Source organism: Rhipicephalus microplus, chromosome 6 (assembly GCF_043290135.1).
Source record: "Rhipicephalus microplus isolate Deutch F79 chromosome 6, USDA_Rmic, whole genome shotgun sequence".
NCBI lineage: Eukaryota > Metazoa > Arthropoda > Arachnida > Ixodida > Ixodidae > Rhipicephalus > Rhipicephalus microplus.
Genome location: NC_134705.1, coordinates 120,615,521 through 120,632,456, shown reverse-complemented (window position 1 = coordinate 120,632,456; position 16,936 = coordinate 120,615,521). Strand labels below are relative to the sequence as shown.

Below are 16,936 nucleotides of genomic sequence, written 5' to 3'. Positions count from 1 at the left end.
TAGAAGATAGAAACCACCACGTGTGACTGTATAACCGTGCGCTATTTATTCTTGTACATTACTGTCATGACGTTGGGATAGCCGGCTCTAACGTAGGCTACCTTCTCATAGTTTGCCAAATATAAATAAGAAAATGAAAATATATAACAGCCTGTGACAACGCTAATCAACTATTATGAGTTCACTGTCACTAGTGTCACTTTTACTAGATGAATGCTCAGTTTGCTTTCATTATCGTTATTTAGGAAAGTTTTGGCTCATTAACTCAACTCTCCTAATTAGCAATGACTCTCACATCTAAGGACAGTCACACTTCATCTCGCTTTCTGAGTGGCTGTCACTCCCATATAACGCGTACTCCTCTCTTTTATGCTCTCCGAGCATCTGACGCTGCTTTGCGGAGACTTTCCCTGACGTCTGCTGGGCCAGAAAATTGTCTTTATTATCTATCAATTTCAAGCTTTCGCGAAGCCAAAACGAGAATCTCTCTCTCTCTCTCTCTCTTCATCCTTTTCGCACGTGTGATAACGTCTCTCGACCTCAAGACTCGTATACACGTCCCTTGCTTTGTTTGCGCACTCAAACAACGCTGGACGAAATATTTGCACCGTGTTTTGTGAAAAGCATTATCACTGAGACACCTCCCGACGAGTCTCCCTCATTTTACGTAGACATATAGCTAAGCGTAAGCGTATGCACGTTCTTGCATTCCGGCTTTATAAAAATGCCACGGTGCATGGAACCAGCGAAATTCCGCTCACAATTTGATTTGATTACTGCTGTTATCTATTTTAGCACAATTAGTCTGCAGGCACCAAAGTCGCTCATGTGTCTTCTAATAAGAATATTGCAACAAAGGCTACCTTTGACTATAGGTACAAAACACCTTACGTTCACCACTATACCGTGCTAGATTGCACGGAATTAGTTAAGTAGCAGCGCAGCTTCAATGAAATGTAAGGTAAGTGGTCGCTTTAAATAAGGGAAGACATTCAAGGCACATTTTCAAACATTGCATGCATCGATTTATGTGTGGTTTCATTTATCACCCACCAAAACGTCTATTACAACGTACGCGGCATCCCGTAAGCGCTGTAGCAGACGCTCGCGGAACTGAAACTTAGATGCAGCAAATCATTGGCTATCATCGTATACTCTCGATGCTAGATGCTTTGCGTGCTACCTTGATATTATCGGCACACACTTCTTTCTTTCCTTGTCGTTTCATCGGCTATCGTCGGTCCTCCTTGCCCTCTTAAGTGCCGAATAAGTTAAATTCATACCCGCGCTATTGTAATCCCTCCAGATAAGAGAATTTTTGGCTAAGAAAATGCGTAGCCAAAGAGAAAGCTTTGTGAATTCGGGCCCAGAACCGTTTGGTACGTCGGAAGTTTGGATTCACAGGCAATATTCAAGCTAAGAAGGACTGCCTTGTGGTCAGATACCCTATTCACTGCTTCACATTCAAATCCATTCTGCTGCACAGTCTCATTCAAGAATACAAGGTCTAAAATTGCATTTTCCCGCGTAGGAACATCGACTACTTGGGTAAGATCAAACGACACAACAAGGTCAACTAAAGCTTCACTGAGTGCCCTATCGCGACCAGTGGGTAAGAGTAAATTCCAGTCAACATGCGGTACATTAAAATCACCACATAAAATCAGTTTAAATTTGTGAAGCCTGTTTTTCAATATATAATCACTAATAGCAGGAAAAACAACGTGGTCGGTACCAGGAGGCCGGTATATTACGCCTAATACGGTTATTTTTCCCCCAACGCTGATTTTGCACCATAAAGATTCTGACTCGGGAAGGTCGGGTAATGGATAGAACTTCAAACTATTCTTTAAGAAGATGGCGACACCGCCACCGCGGCTGTCCTCTCTGTCTTTACGTAGCACCGAGAAACCCGGGGGTAGGAATTCAGCCTCAGAAATAGTATTATTTAACCACGTCTCAGTAACACAAATTAGTGATGGGGCGTAAGTTTGGATGAGCCAATTAAAATCTACAGTCTTATTTACCAAACTGCGAGCATTCACGTTCAGCAGCACTAATTTACGCTGGCTTCCAGAAAGTCATTCATTGCTACGGGGAACACGATTGCTAGACGCTTCAATAACTGACTTTGTGACATTGTCCCAGACGTAGCGAACACTGTCAATTACTAACTGATCGTACTGTAGTCGTACTTTATTGGCTACTTTTCTTAGGTCAGCGGAGTGTTGCCATAGTTCCTTGCGGATTTGTCGAACCCTGACTGAAAAATCTTCGTTGATGAAGATATCCGTTCCTTTTAATTTGCTAGTCTTGCTTAAGATCTTGGATTTGGTTCGAAAATCGAGTAGCTTGATAATTACTGGCCTTGGACTGTCGCTTATGCGTGTTCCGAGGCGATGACAGCGTTCGATGTTGTCACATTCAATAACAAGCTTCGTTGATATAAGGTTCACGACCGACGGTAGTAGCTGCTCGGGTTTCTCATCATGTGGTTCCAGCAATCCATGTATTATAAGGTTATTTCGTCGTGATCGATTTTCCAAGTCGTCGTTTTTGCGATCAAGTGTGTGCGCTGCTTTAGTTAGATCGTTCATTGTAATCTCCATTTCCGGCACACGTTTCACAAGACCGTTATTATCAGTGACACTAGACTCCGACTTTGTTAGACGGGCTTCGAACGCTGCAACCCTTGTGGTGAGTGCTAATATATCTTCACTAATACGTGTTTGCCCAGCTAGCAATTCTAATAACATTTGTTCAGTTTTGGATGCGGGGCCGGGATTGGTCTCGACGTCACCAGACAAAAGTAACAGAAATCTCAAGACAATTTTTACACTAGTGACAACACTCAAAAGCCATGCGCAGGTAGGGTCCGGCAGAAGCAGCAAAAAACGGTTGTCACTTCTATGGCATTTATACCGGTACGGATTCCCTACCTGCAAAATGAAGCAGAAGACACTGTAGCGACTGCACATCATGCCGCTGCCGGACCCACTGAAGGGGAGCGTCGGCGACGATGCTTTTATGTCCGTTTGCCTCCAGGTAGGTGTCGCTGCCGTCCCACGCCGTGTGCAATTTGGCCAGCTGATCATGGACCAGCCGACGGGCGAGCACCACGTGGCAGCGGGCACGTCCTAGAGAGTCGATGATTTGGCGCACGTGCTGTTATTGAAGGCTTCGTCATGCCGTTTGAAGGGCGCGTTGCAAAGGTGGCTTTTGGAAGGGGCATGCAAGTGGAGATAGTGGTTTCCCAGACTGGCGGCAATCTGCAAAATGAAGCAGAAGACACTGTAGCGACTGCACATCATGCCACTGCCGGACCCAATGTTGACAATTATCGACCAATTTCCTTAACGTGCTGTTGTTGCAAGATGATAGAACATATTGTAGCTAACCATATTCTTAATGTACTAGAAAACAATAAAACATTGAGTCCCTTCCAACATGGTTTTAGAAAGGGATTTTCTACCGTTACGCAGTTGGTCACCGCCGTTCATAGTTTTAGTTCAATCTTAGATCACTCCGGGCAAATTGATGTTTTGTTTTTAGACTTAAGCAAGGCATTCGACAGGGTTCCTCACGGTAGCCTTCTTTTAAAACTTAAACAAGCAGGAATTCCTTCTACACTTGTAAATTGGGTTAATTCATATTTGAAAGATCGAACGCAATTTGTAGACATCGATGGTACTTGTTCCTCTTCTCTAACAGTGACATCAGGTGTGCCCCAGGGAAGTGTGGTGGGGCCCCTGCTTTTTTTGTTGTATGTTAATGATTTAGTGTCTGTGGTTGGTGATACTGTGAATATTGGAATGTTCGCGGATGATATCAAGATTTATACTGAAGTGCAGTCTGCTTCTGATCAACATCGGCTAGATAGGGCTTTATGTGACATATCGTCTTGGTGCGACAAATGGGGCATGAAAATTAGCACTACAAAAACAGTTCTTTTACGTATAACCAGGAAACGAAACCCCACAACTTTCCGGTACAAAATTAAAAACACCTTAATCGAGGAGGTTAGTAAGTTTAAATACCTAGGTATCGTATTGAACTTCAGATTAGATTGGAACGACCACGTTCAGCAGGTAACTTCTTCAGCGCTAAAAAAACTTGGTCTTTTACGGCATAAACTTCGAGGTACACCTAGTAACAATAAGATTTTAGCGTATAATTCCATAATTAGGCCTAAACTGGAGTATGCAGCGGTTGTTTGGGACCCGCACACGAACAAAAACATTAACGAATTGGAGAAGGTTCAGAGAAGGGCTGTTCGTTTTATTTATAATAAATATAAAAGAAGTGATTCTCCGTCAGGTATCATGGCACTCAATAAAATCTAACCACTACACATTAGACGCCAAATTGCCCGCTTAGCTTTTATGGAATCCCTAATTAAGTGTAAGACTGGATTATCACCCACTCCATTCATTAGTCCGTCCACCACGAGGAAACCACGACACACACATAGCCACAGTTTATCCCCATTCTTTGCCCGAACAAATACCTTTAAGTTTTCATATTTTCCACGCACGGTAGATGACTGGAATAAATTGCAGAAAGAATTTTTAGTGGAAATTTTATGACAGCCCTACACGATCATTTTAGAAACTTTTAATTACTGACGTTCGGGTTTTTAGCAATGTTTTTTGAAGTTGTGCGTGATTTTCTAGTTTTATTTGGATTTGAAACCCTGCTATGTTTGTGCGAAAAGTCGGTTTCACCGTGGCTTGCTTTTTTTGTAGTTCCAAGTGAATTTTGCGTTTTGTTGCTTCATTGTTTTTGTTACATTGCACTGCATTTTATGTGCGTGAACATTCTTTTTTCTGCCCGTCCTGCTTGGACCATTAAATTGGTCTGCAGTATTGTATAAATAAATAAATAAAATAAATAAACTTAGGTGTCCCCTTTAACAGTGGACCATACTGTGCATTTAGAAAATATATGCATCTTCGGAGTGAATTGCGGTACGTCAGGTGGAATTTCGGCGTTCAACTCGGCTCGTATGTGTAATAACAAAGACAGCCTAAAGGGCTGTTAACGTACCCGTGATTATGTGAAACCGCGAATCGCGTGTGTTACATCGTGCGCAACACCATGTCTTGCCCGCCAAGCGTGGTTGTAGGAAACTGAGTTTGGCAACCCCGACATGGCGGTTATAAGCGATGACATAGCCTCCTAGATTTCCCTTGCCTGCCGGATGAGCGTGAAACGCCGGTCATCTATGGCGGCGCTGCATACGTAGGAGTAAGGGTCTTTGTACTTGGCCTTTGATATGGGCTATTTTGGCGTTTGCTACTAATTTCAGAGGCTTTAGAAGTGACCGCCAATAATCTGGCAGGCAAGGCCGATGAAATGGCGGCGTCCATAAATGACGGGTGGATGCCGGCGAGCGCGCGTGAAAAACGAACGAACTGGACGGCATGAATTACGAAACGCCTGACTAGGCTATTGGGAAGTCGTTTGCGTTATCTGCGAATCCCTATGTGGTGATAAGGTGTATGTGTAAATAAAAGCCGAGTTGAACACTGAATTGCCGCCTGACGTAGAGCGATTTACCCCAGAGATGCATATATTCGAATAAATGTACAGTATTGTCCACTATCAAGGGCACACTCGAAAGAAAACCAGCAAGAATGTGGACCCTCTAACAGCAAAGTGGATAAGGAAGTAATTCTTCTGCACGTCACTGGTCTATCAAGAAGAGTCACAACTGTCAACAACTAGCATACGACATATGCAAGTCAAACCTGCTATGCGTCTGTAAGATAGAGAAATCTAAACATCCGTGCAAGCAGTTCCCTTTCAACGGTGCACCAGTCGTACTTATGTAGAACATTTCGTAAAAAATAAGTGACATATTGGCGAACAACCGTTGATTCTCTGCTGATTAGTACGTCAGTGTGTTGCATGCAAGGTGGCGTTGGCCGCCTTGAACGCTGTGAAAACATCGGCGAACCTTTGTTGGTGGTAACCGCTGTTCAACGCGGTTAACCATGGTTGGTCGTAACCCCGGTTAGCCTGCCTGTCTAACAAGGGTATAACTAGATGCATAAATGCCTAGAATAGCAGAGAGCCAAGGTAGTTTGCAGCTATAGCGATGTTATATCTTTGGGAGAAGCATAGCCACGCTAGCGACACGTGGGCAAAAGTGCGAGATGGCCCGCATCCTCTGCCGCGCGGCTACCCAAAGGTGATGTGCGGTCTGAAGTTGTGCGCGCAGTCGCCGGTGCAAGAAGCTTGATCGCTTTTCCGCTTTGCCAGTACGCGTTTAGTGTTAACGAGCCTATGATATCTGCTTCAGTTGAAGCCACCGGCAGCTCGCGCACGCGCTCACTCACGTATAGAACACGTGATGCACACTGTGATGTCGTTGGTCTCAGAGAGAGAGTGAGAATTTATTAGAAGGCAGAGAGGTCGGCCTGAGCTAGTTCATTCTAGCCTGCTACTCTACACAGGGGATAAGGGAAAGGGGTAGAAAAGAGGGATGAAGGATGATCTCGTTGGTCTCAACTTTATACCGAACATGACGGCTGGGGAGCCACCGACGGCAAAATGCACATCGAGTGTCCATGTTTCTTTATGGACACGACACACTACCTGCGTTGCATGGATATATTGTCATGGGTATGAAGCTATGCACCACGACACAGGCGCTGAGATGACATTTAGTGGAGCAACACGAAAACGCTGTTCTTGGTTGGACTCTCGAGTTGCCCTGTTGGCCTGCAACCCTGTGCGGTCTGTAGAGTGTTTGCTAAATTAGCTCTAACAGAACAAGTTCTCCCTGTAAAAATATTACCGCAGGGTTGACGGTTTTGAGCACCAAGTGTTAATTTTTTACAGCAGCAGTAATGAAACACCACAAGCTTAACCCCAACATAACCAAGGTGAAAGAGGCAATAGGTTAGCCTTCTTCTTGTAACAGACAGTTCAGACGAAGCTACAGGACTGACTGCTATCGCAATAAAACCAAATTAACGGGCTTACATTTGAACCAAAGCGCGAAACCACAGTTAATATGCGAGACCCAGCAGCGGTGAATTTATATGTGGTCTCTTCCGGTGGTAGTAGTTTGCCACGTCGCAAGATTGCATGGTTCTTTATCTTTCTTGGGATACTTTAACGCTAAACTCTTGATGTGTTGGCCAAAACCAGCCGCAAGGAAACACATGAGGTTAACCCCAACGTAACTGTTGGTGTCTATTAAACTATTGAGCCATCTGAAGAAATAAGCCCACGCTCAAAGCCAACTTATCATGGTCTGTTGCCTTCTTTTATACTTGTGAACATTTTCAATCAACAGGAAAATATTAAGCCTATTTGAGATGCCGCATAGAGACGTAAGACTTATGCACTGCGTCTAAAATGCATAGACGCTTAATTTTAGATACGGAAGTTCCAATTACGCTGCGCTGACAATCGGCGACGCAATGAACGAAAAAGGCAGGCGTTTCCTGCGCTTCTCCAAAGAATTCAGGTTCTTTCACGAAAAGACCTGCTGCTGCCAGCTACCAGTGGCTACGCGCTCTAAATAAACTTTAGCTTCTTCACCATATTGCCAGATGGCACCATGTCTCATGCAGCACCTCCAGACAGAAATCTTTCGATGTCCTTTGCAACGCAACACTTACATACGTGGCAATTTTTTTTCGACGGGCCTCTTGATGGGAGGCGTGCCCACATTTTCGCCCAATACAAAGGAGCGGGTGCCTACCTGGTCCTGTACCGTCGTATGTCAGGTCCGATATAATGACGCTCATCTCAGTGGCGGCGAACACATTGCCCGAGACACCGTGCTTAAACGTCGTAATTGCGCCGATGGACGGGCCGTAGTAGACTTCCGTAACGCCTGCGAATATGAGGTAAAAGATGGAACCCACAACCAATTAGAACAGGCTTCACCGATTGTTCTAACAAAACGAGATGGCTAACATGAAATGTGCTTTAGGTAAAAACAGGAGAACTCGCAGCAGTATAACAACTGAAAATGCAAACAAATATACTACAAACTGAACAATAATAATAATAATAATAATAATAATAATAATAATAATAATAATAATAATAATAATAATAATAATAATAATAATAATAATAATAATAATAATAATAATAATAATAATAATAATAATAATAATAATAATAATAATAATAATGATAATAATAATATTGTTGTTATTATTAATATAATTATTATAATTATTATTATTATCGGGGTTATAACGATCGAAAACCACGAATATGAGACAATAACTAATTATTAGAGTTTTATGTCCCAAAACACGCATATTATTATGGAAGACGCTGTAGTGGAGGTCTCCGAAAATTTCGATCCCCCCGCGTTCTTTTGATGTGCGCCTAACTGTAAGCACACGGGCCTCAAGCATTTAGTTCGCCATCCAAACTGTGGCCACCGCCACCTAGAGTCGACCCCGCTACCTGCGGCTCAGCAGCCCACCACCGTAACCACTGGACCACTATGGCGGGTCATGATTGAAAGGCGAGACTGCCGTGAAGCAGGCCAATTTCTTGGCTGTAAGATTAACCTGACCGATCGTAGACGGTACAAATGCAGCTGGTCTAATGAGGGTATATAGATCATAAGGTTGTGTAGAATACTGTGAATACTACTAAACAAGCAATGGTGAAAGGAGCTAGGTTAGGGAGCGCATTACGATCATTACGCTGCTCGGCTGCTGACTCATGTCGTGGCTTTGATGCCAGCCGAGTCGATTGAATTTCGATGGTAGCGAACTGCTACATACCAGTGAGGTGTGCGATTTCACTGCGCTTCAAAAAATACATGTATATCCACGAAGTAAATGATGATGAGTGGGTGAAGCTCCGGTGGAAATTTGGTAAACCGTGAATCCTCCGTACATTTTGCCTCTCAGTCATCATACAAGGACGTGACACAGAAACACGAACCTGCTTGTCTCCGCGCTTCTGTCTCACTTTGGCATCGCGGGCTCTAAGCTCCGGGTCCGCGTCTCTTTGCGCCTGTTTCGCTTCGGCTCCACAGGCCCTCGCCGCCTTTGGATCGGTGGTCGCTTGGGCCCGCTGCCGGTGCTAAATTCTTGCTCCGGCCTCATGGGCCCTCAGCTTCGGGTCTGCTTGTCGATGAGCCCCTGTACCTTTTGTTTCGCGAGCTCTCACTGCAGAGTCTTGACGGTGAGCCCGCGCTGCAACCGCTTTGGCGAGCCCTCTACTCCGCAACCACCTCGTCTTTCATCGGTGTTCATAACGAAAGCACGTGCCGAGAGTGCGCAGCCTTGAGCGGCGGCATGCCTTCTAGTCAGTGCTTTTGAAATCACCGGAGAGAGCATGGTTGCGCCTTTAGCGGGAGCAATGAGAACTGTAGCGGCTACGGCACCAACGGGAGACAAGTCCCCAGTGAAAATCTTTGTCCCTAAAACACCAGTTGGTCAAAAGGGCCTGAGCTCTGCACCACGACGTGTCTTATAAAATATCATATCGCAGTTCTGGTACGTAAAACACTGTGTATTGTCATTAATTTATATGTGGAAGGAACACTGCAAGATCAGAGCAACTCTGTATACTCTCGCCAGAGTTCGTTTACATCGTGGGGGAGTAGTGCAGAGTTAGCCACGAAAAATACTATTTTCTTGAAGGCAGAGTAAAAGATAGTTCGAACTTTCTGCTACTCAGCTGAAGCTCCCAATGCTTAGAACTACCGCGCCGACGTAGCATGAACAAGTCGGAATCTTCGTCTTAGGCAGATGGAGTCAAGACACGCTTGGAATCTGGCTGGCGACGCACAGCGATATATTATTGCCTCGTAATTTTAAGCCTTTGAGCGTAATCTCCCCAGATCACGCTTAAGTGCCAGTTAATTTAAGGACTTTTTCAGTGTTAAGTAAACAAAGTTCTGGAAATTGTCTACTTTTGGTTTCTTAAACAACAAAAGAGGCAGCGTTGAAGCATAGAATAGCGACAACATCTAACGCCTCGTCAGAACATGGAGATTGGGACTCGACGTAACCGCCATTGCAGTATACTCTAAAAACATCAGTTGAATTTAAAGAAAGAGTAAATTCGTGAAAAAAAGCGTATGTCCACAGAATTTGAACCTATCACTTCCCTAATCTCTTACACTATGCCACACTGCAAGAAGCACCCTCTTTGAAAAACAGAGCAAAACATTCGGTTTCATTTTTCTGGGTCGCATACTGAAGACAGATGTGATATTCCTGTCGAAATGGGTTCCATATTGTCACGTTACTCTCGACAAACTTGATAAAAAATGGGCTCGTTTAGTCGACTACTCAAGCAGAGAGATCGTCTTTGTCTTCTTTCACTCTTCGATCTCACCCAAGCAAACCATGTGGCAATAGTCCCCCCCTTTGAAAGCATCGACTCGATGCTCGTAAATAAAAAAAATGAAGGTATACACACGCAGATATAGAGAACCAAAAGAGGGAGAGTGCCACTACTCGCAGCGCAAATGAGGAAGTTTCGCCAACGCTTCCGCCAAGCGCAAAAAGAAAGGGCACAAAAACACACGAGAACACAAACAGCAGCGGCAACGCAATGTCACGGCATGTCGTAGCACGTGAAACCACAAGGGCTACTACTGTGTGAAGTAGGGCTTCAGCCGAAGGACATGCACGGTTTCGGGCCGAAGCTGTCGACGAGAAGACGCTGCGCCGTCCGGAAATACCTCGTAGGTAAGATCTGTGATTCGTCTAAGAACCTTGTACGGTCCAAAATAACGGCTTAGGAGTTTTTCGGATAAGCCTGGTCGCCGGACAGGGATCCACACCCACACTCGGTCCCCAGGGTGGTAGGTGACATTTCGATGGCGGAGGTTATAACGTCGCGCGTCTGCATCTTGTTGGTGCCTGGTGTTTATGCGAGCTAGCTGACGAGCTTCTTCGGCGTATTGAGTGTATTGCTCAGCATCTTGAGCAAGTTCATTGCTTTCGTCGCACGGAAGCATAGCATCGAGCATGGTTCGCACGTTGTGTCCGTAAACAAGTCGGAAAGGCGGAAATCGCGTTGTTTCTTGCGTTGCCGTATTATAAGCAAACGTGATGTATGGAAGAATCTCGTCCCAGGTTTTATGTTGTACGTCCACGTACATTGACAGCATGTCCGTCATGGTCTTGTTAAGCCTCTCTGTCAGTCCATTGGATTGCGGATGATAAGCCGTTGTTTTTCGATGACTTGTGCAGCTCAGTTTAAAAATGTCCTCCATCATTCGTGCTGTAAACGACGTCCCTCTGTCCGTAATCACGCATGACGGGGCACCATGCCGTAGGACGATTTGGTGCACGAAGAACTGCGCGACTTCAGAGGCCGTGCCACGGGGTAACGCTTTTGTTTCAGCATAACGCGTGAGATAATCTGTCGCAACTATAATCCACTTGTTCCCAGAGGACGACAAAGGGAAGGGCCCGAGAAGGTCCATTCCCACGAGGTCAAACGGTGTCCGTGGTGGTGCGATCGGCTGGAGCAGGCCCGCGGGTCTCACAGGCGGAGTCTTGCGGCGCTGGCACTCACGGCAGCCTTTCACATATCGATGTACACTAGTTGATAGTCGCGGCCAGTAATACTGTTGGCGTACTCGGGCGAGAGTTCGCGAATAGCCCAAATGTCCTGACGTGGGCTCGTCGTGGCACGCCAGAAGGATTTCATCACGCATGTCGGTAGGAACAACGAGTAGGAAAGCCTTGTCGCTACCACGGGCGTTTTTCTTGTAAAGAATGCCTCTTCTTAGACAAAAAGAGGACAGTTCGCGAGCAATGTGTTGAGGGACCTTAGAGTTGCGGCCTTCCAGGGAATCAATGACTGGACGTAATTCATCGTCTGCCCGCTGCTTTGACATAAATTCGGAGTCACTAACTGCTCCGAGAAAGGCATCTTCATCTTCGGAGCCCCTGACAGCGTTCCCCACAGGTGCTCGAGAAAGCGCGTCGGCGTCTTCGTGTTTGCGCCCTGACCTGTACACAATCGTAATGTCAAACTCCTGCAAACGCAAACTCCACCGTGCGAGACGGCCGGATGGATCTCTGAGATTTGCCAGCCAGCAGAGCGAGTGGTGGTCAGTCACCACTTTGAAGGGACGACCGTAGAGGTAAGGCCGAAATTTGGTCGTCGCCCACACGACTGCGAGGCATTCTTTTTCTGACGTAGAATAGTTGGTCTCAGCTCGAGAAAGAGTACGACTGGCGTAAGCTATCACATGCTCAACGCCGCCGTGTCGTTGTACAAGGACAGCGCCAAGTCCGACGTTGCTGGCATCTGTATGAATTTCTGTAGCAGCGTCCTCATCAAAATGGGCAAGAACAGGGGCTGTTTGCATTCTCTGTCGTAACTCTGTGAACGCTGTATCTTGTTCTACGCCCCAAGTAAAGGGTACGTCATCTCGGGTGAGTCGCGTAAGAGGTTCAGCTATCTTAGAGAAGTTGGCGATAAATCGGTGATAATACGTGCACAAGCCGAGGAAACGGCGTACTGCTCTTTTATCTGATGGGACAGGGAAGGCGGCGACAGCAGCAGTTTTGTCTGGATCAGGTCGCACTCCATCTGCACTAATGACATGTCCCAGAAATTTCAGCTCTTCATAGCCGAAATGGCATTTTTGGGGTTTCAGCGTAAGTTCAGCTGTGCGAATGGCTTCCAGAACCTTTCTCAGACGCTTCAGATGTTCTTCAAAGCTCTCGGAAAAGATGACCACATCATCGAGGTAGACAAGGCAGCTTTGCCACTTCAAGCCAGCGAGAACTGTGTCCATCATCCTCTGAAAAGTGGCTGGTGCAGAACAGAGGCCGAACGGAAGAACTCGGAATTCGTAAAGTCCGTCTGGAGTCACAAACGCGGTTTTTTCTCGGTCTCGTTCATCCACTTCAATTTGCCAATAGCCACTCTTTAGATCGATGGACGAAAAATACTTCGCACGTCGTAACCTGTCGAGGGAGTCGTCTACTCGTGGAAGCGGGTAGACGTCCTTTTTTGTGACGCTATTAAGCTTCCTGTAGTCAATACAGAATCGCAGCGTTCCGTCTTTTTTCTTTACTAGAACGACTGGCGAGGACCAAGCGCTGCTGGATGGTTGAATAATCCCGTCATCGAGCATCTCTTTTACTTGTGTCTGAATAGCCTCGCGTTCTTTGGCAGAAACGCGATAAGGCTGCTGCCGGATGGGGCGGACGTCATCGTCGGTAATAATTCGATGCTTCGTGAGGTGAGTTTGACGGATTTTAGAAGAAGAGGCGAAGCAAGATCTAAACTCCCTTAAAAGGTCGTGAAGTGCTGCCTTTCTCTCGTCTGACAGCGTCGAATTGATGTCGATGTGGTCTAGAAACTCCTTATCCTCATGCGTTTCCTCGGACGCGAAGCACTCCGTGACGTCGGCAACAGGTTCTCCATAGGCTAGGGTGGTTCCACGGAAAAGATGCTCGTAATTGAAGTTCGTAGCTAGTATCGTTGACCGTCCGTCACGGGCGCGCACTACACTTCGGGCGGCGCATACACCTTGGAGCAGCAGAAGTGATAAGTTGCTTTCAGCCACCACGTCGCCGTCTTGGAAGTCTTCACAAGTGACTTCGATGGGAACAGTTGCTCGAGGTGGCAGCGTCACACTGTCGTCAGCAACACGCAGCGCAAGTCTACGGCAGTTATCGGCGTCTCGATCTGTTGCGCCTTGAGTCGAGAAGGTCACGATGCGCTCACGGAGATTTATGATGGCACCGTATTCCCGAAGGAAGTCCATGCCGATAATCAGCTGACGCGAACAGTCGGGGAGAACGAGGCAGCTGAGCACAAACGTTGACGCACGAATTTTCACTCTTGCGGTACAGCGACCCAGCGGTGTTACAACGTGTCCTCCAGCTGTTCGAATTCGCGTTCCATTCCACGGCGTGATCACTTTTCTGAGATCTTTCGCTAGCCTCCCGCTGATGATCGAATAGTCTGCACCAGTGTCTACCAATGCACTGACCTGAAGACCGTCAACCAGCACAGGTATGTAGAGCGACACGCGGTCACTAAGTTCAGATGCGGATGTCGGCGTTTCTTCGGCACTGCGATTATTCTCTGACGAAATGCCTTCGGCGTTGCGTGCAAGCATCGATGGGAGGTCTTCCGCACTTTGAGTCCCAGCGACCTTGCCCCCGAAGGCCGCTGCCTTCAGTTTTCCCGACGAGGGCTCGGGGAGCGTTCCCGTGCCGTCACCCCGAAACGTGGCCCAGTGGCTGCGGGTCTCCTCGGAGATGGTGACCGCGATTGCCGTCGGTTAAAGGGTGCACGCTGTTGCGCGAGATAATCTTCGATATCTCTTGGCCTTTGACCAATTCGGGGACGAGGGGAATTGACGGAAAATCCGCGCAGTCCAAGTTGCCGGTATGGGCATTCGCGGTAAATGTGACCAGCCTCACCGCAATGATAGCAGAGGGGTCGTCTGTCTGGCGTACGCCAGAGATCAGACTTGCGCGTCGGTGTACGGCGACTATCGATGTCCAAATCAGCGTGCGCTGACTGAATCGCGACTGACGGCATCATTGTCTGGATCGGGACGTATGGCATTGTCTGGATCGGGACGTGCGGCACTGTCTGGATCGGGACGTGCGGCACTGGCTGGATCGGGACTCCTTGACCCGAAAGAGGAGTGGCAGATCGCAAGGCTTCCGCGTACGTACGACGGCGACTGTCAGTAGACACAGGAGCCGTTTCCAGATCAACCGACGTGGGCGGAAAACGATGGGCGTGCAGCACCTGCTGGACCTCGTCGCGGATGACACTGGTGATAGACCCAACATCGATTTGCCTTGTCCCGTACATCTTTTCCATTTCTTCCCGGACGACAGATCGAATGATCTCGCGAATCCATTCGGGGCTCTTGCTCCCAGGGGTGGCGAAAATCTCGGGAGTTGAGGCAGCATTCACTTGACGGTCAAACTGGGCAGACCGTTGGTGCAGTACTCGCTCCATTGTTGCCGCTTCAGTAAGGAACTCAGCAACACTTTTGGGGGGACTACGCACCAAACCAGCAAAAAGTTGTTCCTTCACACCACGCATGAGGTGGCGCAACTTTTTTTCTTCTGCCATAGCAGGATCCGCTCGCTTGAAAAGCCGTGTCATGTCCTCGACGTACATCGAGACGGTCTCGTTGGGCATCTGGATGCGTGATTGAAGTGCACGCTCCGCCCGTTCGCGGCGGTCTGGACTCCTGTATGTCTCCAGGAGGCGACGCTGGAACTCGCGCCAAGATGTCAGAACATCATCCCTGTTCAAAAACCACGTCTTGGCACCGTCTTTTAGGCACGTGTACACGTTCCGGAGCTTCGCGGCATCATCCCAGTAATTGATCGCTGCGACACGTTCGAACTCACTCAGCCAGTCGTCAACATCTTCATGCTGCGCTCCGTGAAAGGGGCTAGGCATGAGCGGGTTCTGGACGGTGCAGTAGATCGGCGTGGTAGGTGTCGGAGCTTGCATGGGATCTTGTGTCGAAGTCATAGTCGCTGCGTCAGTGGTTGGTGTCTCAGGCGGTAGGCCTCGTTGGCGGCGGCTTACTCTATGAACAGGAGTGTCTACGGGTGCAGGGCTTGTGTTCCGGCTGCTGGACGGGGTCTTGGGCATCGGGTGGATTGCGAGACGTTGTACCCAGCACCTCCACCAGTCTTGTCACGTTACTCTCGACAATTTGATCAAAAATGGGCTCGTTTAGTCGACTACTCAAGCAGCGGCTCAGAGAGATCGTCTTTGTCTTCTTTCACTCTTCGATCTCACCCAAGCAAACCATGTGGCAATATCATCATAAGGCATAGCACAGCGCTGCCGATCACAAAAGACACCGAATGACGACTCTCAAGTAAGCGGCGATATATGCCAGTACAGTGGTCGTGTGAGTGTATGGATTGTATAGCTTAGCTAGATGTTTTCTTGAGCAAGTTTCTTTATGACCCGCGAAGAAAAACTAGCAGTTCCATCTAAGAATACAACTGATGAGAGAAACTCCTTTAAAATGGGACGCAAACCACTACGCGACTGATATCCCTGCAGGCTTTCATGAAGCTGTCAGGGTAGCGTGGGGAGCGGGTGCGGAGAGCGCTGGCTGCGCTCGGTGACGCGTAAGATTGAGCGAGTGTGTGTGGGGCGTGCTCTGCGCAGCGCGAGCGCGCACCTGTAACTTTGATCGGCACGCTTGCCCGGCGATGGTGGGGTGTGGACCTAAGGAGTTTCCCTCTTGAAAATTATTGTAGCGGGAAGCAACACGCGGAGGGAGTGACGGTACTGGCGCTAACTTCCGAGTGTCTTTATTGAAGAAACTTTCGTACAGCCGTCAGCACCTTTACCACGAATGCTTCGCCACGTGTCCTGCAGCAGTTTGATCGAAGCTGACACCACGTACGTTCGGGTTCTCTTGCCACGATGCTAACCATATATGCCGACATACTATCCAAGCCTACCGAGGTATTGTCTCGGCAAAAGTTCCCAGCACTTCATGGCTGGCATCAATCAAACTAGCCCTGGCCACGCGTCAAAGTGTTGGTGTTAAAGATGCCGACGGCCGTACATGTGTACACAGCACAAAAGCAGCAAGGATCATGACCTTCATGATAATGTCAAGAAGTAAAAGTTAGCAAGAAATCATGTCTATATACGTTGCGTCGAAAGACCGCGATGCGGTTTAGGTGGTTGAACGCATATTTAATGAATTACAAATTAGGAACTGCTGAAGAAATGAAAAACGAATGAAAAAAAATCAACGAAGATGTTTGCAAATTTTAAGGTGATCACAATGGTTTTACTTGAACAGAAAGGGAATGAAAAGTATTGTTTTTTTTCTCCAAGCGGCACGTCAGTATAGATGGCAGGCGAAGTGTGCTGCGCATAAGCAAACAACAACAACAACAAAAAAACCATTTTTCTTCTCTTAAGCAGTAGTACCTGTACCTCTGAAGCCAAA

At 47.3% G+C, this 16,936-nt stretch overlaps 1 protein-coding gene across 2 annotated transcripts in view; it reads right to left on the bottom strand.

Annotated features, from left to right (window-relative positions):
- The window catches only part of LOC142765457 (uncharacterized), a 143,072-nt gene that overhangs the window by 72,969 nt on the left and 53,167 nt on the right, over nt 1-16,936 (bottom strand). For both annotated transcript variants that reach the window (XR_012884260.1, XR_012884259.1), the window contains exons 7-8: nt 7,718-7,852; nt 2,940-3,269 (exon numbers count right to left, since the gene is read on the bottom strand). The gene's annotated coding sequence lies outside the window, so the exon portion shown is untranslated. The remainder of the gene's footprint in view (nt 1-2,939; nt 3,270-7,717; nt 7,853-16,936) is intronic.